Source organism: Parasteatoda tepidariorum, chromosome 2, assembly GCF_043381705.1.
Source record: "Parasteatoda tepidariorum isolate YZ-2023 chromosome 2, CAS_Ptep_4.0, whole genome shotgun sequence".
Lineage (NCBI taxonomy): Eukaryota > Metazoa > Arthropoda > Arachnida > Araneae > Theridiidae > Parasteatoda > Parasteatoda tepidariorum.
In genome coordinates this window covers 101687588-101692165 of record NC_092205.1, presented here as the reverse complement: position 1 = coordinate 101692165, position 4578 = coordinate 101687588, and the positions used below count along the sequence as shown (strand labels likewise).

Genomic DNA, 4578 nt, shown 5'->3' with positions numbered 1-4578 from the left:
GTTTGGTGTTAAATTTTATAACAATATTTTACAGATAACTAAAACTTAACAAGCTTTGTTTTCTTTAAAATATATCCATAAAATATTAAGAATGATTATTAAAATTTTGTGAATATGCGTACTTTTCACTAAGCTGAATTTTTAAATCGCATTTATATGAATCTAGATATACTATATGTAAACCAAAATTATAAAAAAGGGGAAGTCTCAAAGGTTATGTAAATCACGAATTACAATGTGTGATAAGTAAATTGAAATTAAATTGCGGTATATGTTTCTTAAATCGGAACAATATAAATAGCAAATGATACAAAATGCCTGAACTAACAAGGCGTAAATCACAATGTGTGATACATAAATCACTTCAATATAAATTCTGTTGCATGATTAGCTAAGAGTTTTCATGTGAATTTTAAACATAATGAGGAAAACTGCAATTTGTGACTCAAAAGGTGCTTAATATAGAACAGCTATGTGTGATTCTTAAATCATTTTGATGAGAATTGCGAGTGGTAATTCTTAGATCTTTCTTTTGTGAATCGCAATGCGTGATTTGTAAACTACAATATATTCTTTATAGTATTCCTTAGGCATTGGGGAAAGCTATAAAAAAAGCCAATTGTGCATCTCCAAGAAAACATACTGTTCTCCGCATACTCTGTAACCTTACAACTAAAACAAAGTTTCTGATGAAACAAAAAAGGCTTGTAATAAATTTCTACACATCTGATAACCTTTCTTACCAGACTTCTGGTAGAGCTAAGTGGACAGCTTGTCAGAGAAAATGGACAGAAAGTCCACAAAGTCAAATGTGCACCTTGATAGAAGCATATCAAGTATCAAAACAGATGCACCTAAACATAAAAATTCGCAAATTTGAGTTTGCTGTACTACAACCTATCCATATTTTATATGTAGGTAAAACACTATGCAAAATTTGAATGTGCTATTCACGAAAATGTGAATTTACTATTAAAATCACAGTTGTTTGCCTAATAACTACATAGAATTATTAAATATAGCGACTTGTAACAATTTTTTTTTGAAGTATTATTTTTTTATTCTTTAATGAATTGAATGTCTTTAATTTTCTTCAAATATATTACTAAGTTTATAGATAAGAAAAATTAGAGCACTAATGTTTAAATAAATATTACTACATTCGCTGTTAACAATGACAAATACATGTGCGACCCTTCGTTATTCAACCTGCTGTGCAAGTGGCCCTTCACTCAAAAAGGTTGTGCAACCCTAGTTTACACAATTCAAGATCCAAACAAAAAACGTTGTCCTCAATTTCAAACAATTTTCGCCCAAAAACTTGGATCAAATAAGGAGGCCTTAAAACCAAATGGCACAACTATAGAAACAAACTGTACAAGTCTGGGTCTATATCCTCCTTCACACTGAATTTGTAACAAAAACTTTTTTTAAGATACAGCAATACATAAACATTCAGAATCATATACATATCCAAACATATTCAGAGCTCAGCATTAAAATAAAACTTACACTTTCAGTCAAACTGCAGCCATTTTAGAGGAAGGAGCTTTTGTAAGCTTTTCGTAAAATATGTGAATAAGTGGTTCACTCTCACTATGTAGAACCATTAAAAGGAGGGTTTAAAGTACATTCTGCATCTGAAAAAAGATTCAGCATCAATAAAATGAACGGCAATCAAATTGATCACTGACCTAGGCTCAAACTTTAAAGGTTATCAGGAAAGAATTTGATAAGTAGAAATACAAGGTTAGCAGAAAATAATTGGTTCGGACCCATTGTTTTTTATCTGGATAATTTCTTCAAAAATATTTTCTTAATTTACCATAACTAAAGCTATATTATGTTCATTAAATTGTCATTGTAAAGAAATTTTTAGTTTAAATATCTTCTTACCAGTAACTGCGTATGTAAATACTACTTAAATGTTATGTGTGTATACCTCATGATTAAATGTAAAAGGCAACATTAAGCTTTGGTCCAAACAATAGTAAGCGCCGACAGAAGATCAAGAATTATTTTTATACTATTAAATGCAAAATTATGCTTAAGAGGACGTCATACCACATGAGGAACTTTTCGTTGCAAATTCTCTTTCACCTTAATAACTAATTTAAATTAAAGAAAAAGTGAGTTCAGACAAACCAAGAGTAAGCCATAAAGTTTCAAATGCTGGTAATAAAGTATTAAACTTATCAAAATGAAAATAAATTATGAGAAGATAACTTCTGCTTACGCAATGGTTACTTCCAATAATTAGTTTGCATTTTGAAATTTAGAAAAAAAATTTCAGCAATATAAACGTGATAACTTACTCTAGGTTTGTCTGAACTCAATGTTTCTACACTTTAAATTACTTATGGAGATGAAAGAGAACTTTCAATGAAAAGTTTCCTTAAGGGTATAGCATTCTCTTAAGTCATTTTTCAAAACAAAATACAAATGCAGGAAAAAATTTTATACACAAAACAATAAGTGTAATGATAGTGAAAATAGAAAATCTGGCATTCCATGCAAACTAAATTAATTTTTGAATTAAAATTTAAAATGTTTCAAATAAACAATGTGTAAATTTTTATTCATTAATGTATTGGTTTCAATTTAGGTTTTTAAAAACTTTTTACTTACTTCTATTTTATATTATTTCTCATAATATGCAGTGGTTAATCGTTGAAACAATTTAATAGAATTAGTGAGTTCAAAGAAATTTTTTTAAAATGTATTATTTTTTTTAATGGCGGGCACTTGGAACTACAGTGACCGCCGCTTATAAAATCACCAGATAATAAAATCAGCCGCTTTATAAAATCAAATCGGCAAGAACCGATTCGTTACAATATTAATGCATGTTGAAAACATCCTTTAATGAAATCAATGCCGCCGCTTTTTAAAATCAAAATTTTGACTATATAATAAATCAAAAGTGCAATTTTTCAGCTATTTTTTGTTCGTATTTATAAAATTTTATCTTTTCGAAGTTTAAAGATTTTTTTAGAAGAAGCAACAGTTACTCACAAACCTGAGAAACAGGTGTTAGCACTTTCCTGTGATGTACATAGTGTAAGAGTTAAGGAAAAATGTGGGTGATAAGCAGGGAATTCATAGAAATCAATTTATCAATGTCAATTTCTTGACTTGAATGAAGTTTGGAGAAACCTATCACACTCAACAGGGGGTTGAATTCTTATCTTACTTTTTATTGAATGAACCATAGAAGGGAGAGAAGTTTCTTTTGAGTTCTATCTTAACAGAGAACATGAACAGATTTCCAAAAACTGTCTGTGCCCATGTTCCATTTTAAGTTGTTTGAGTAAATTATAGTTAGAGTTAGAGCACACATCAGTTTTAAGTTCGTTTGGTGTTAAATTTTATCAGCATGCCGAAAAGGAAGGATTTGAGTCTTAAAGATAAATTCGAAGTGTTGCAAAACTATGACAAGTTTCCTAAATGTAGTCAACGTGAAGCTTCAATTAAATTAGATATTTCCCAAACTGCTCTTTTCAATATTATGAAACAAAGAATAAATATTTCCCAGGAAATAAAAAAGAATAGAAATCTGTCAAGAAAGCATAAGCGTGAAGGAAAATCGGAGGAATGAATGGTTCAAAATGCACGCGAACGAAGAATTCCAATTTCCCGAGGAATTTTATTTCACAATGCACAGGACTTTGCTAACTCATTTGGTGATTCTGATTTTAAAGTTACAGATGGGTGGCTAACCCGATGGAAAGACCGCAACAACATTGTATTTCATAATGGTGAAATACAATGTTGTTGCGGTCAATGCATGGTGAAAAGCAAGATGCTGATTTTAGCTCTGCCGCCGATTGGGTAGAGGACGTGTGGCCAACACTCATCAAAGACTATAAACCAGATCAAATTTTTAGCACAGATGAAACAGGATTATTTTTCCGAGCACTTCCTGAACACACACTGCTGTTTAAAAATGAATCGACTGGTGGATGTAAAAAAATGAAGGAAAGACTAACCGTGCTGCTAACATGCAACATGACANTGGAAAAAAAAACTTTTTAGTGATAGGAAAGAGTTTAAAACCTTGATGTTTTAAAGGAGTAAAACCCACCAGTTATGCCAATAGCTATAACGCATGGATGACATCCAGCATCTTCACAAAATTTCTTCTTGAATGGGACAAGGAGCTGAAAAATGAAAAGGTCATCTTACTTTTATACAATTGTTCTGCGCACCTTGCTGATGAGGACTTGCGTTTGAAAAACATTAAATTAGTGTTTTTGCCACCCAACACTACAGCTGTTATTCAACCCCTTGATCGGGGAATCATAAGATTATTCAAGTTTCATTACAGAAAAATGGTTGTTCGAAAAATCATTTGTGGCATAAACTGTGACAGCTCTTCGGAACTCTTAACTGCAAACAAACTATCGAAATCCCTTACTATTTTGGAATCAATGCATTTGATTTCGTAAATCATGGGACATTGTTTAAACCCAAAAAATATCAAATTGCTTTAAAAAGTGTGAATTAAGCACTGGCGATGGAGCTGATAACTGTTTCAAAGAAATGCTCAACAATGAAGAAAATGAAATGGACGAGAAT

The 4578-nt window shown here is 31.0% G+C and overlaps 1 long non-coding RNA gene across 1 annotated transcript in view; it reads right to left on the bottom strand.

Moving 5' to 3' along the window:
- LOC122272504 (uncharacterized) overlaps window positions 1-4434 on the bottom strand; it is a 30444-nt gene extending 26010 nt beyond the window's left edge. The window contains exons 1-2 of the long non-coding RNA XR_011636252.1: window positions 4085-4434; window positions 1513-1640 (exon numbers count right to left, since the gene is read on the bottom strand). This is a non-coding gene — a long non-coding RNA (uncharacterized lncRNA). The remainder of the gene's footprint in view (window positions 1-1512; window positions 1641-4084) is intronic.
- Window positions 4435-4578: the final 144 nt, after the last annotated feature.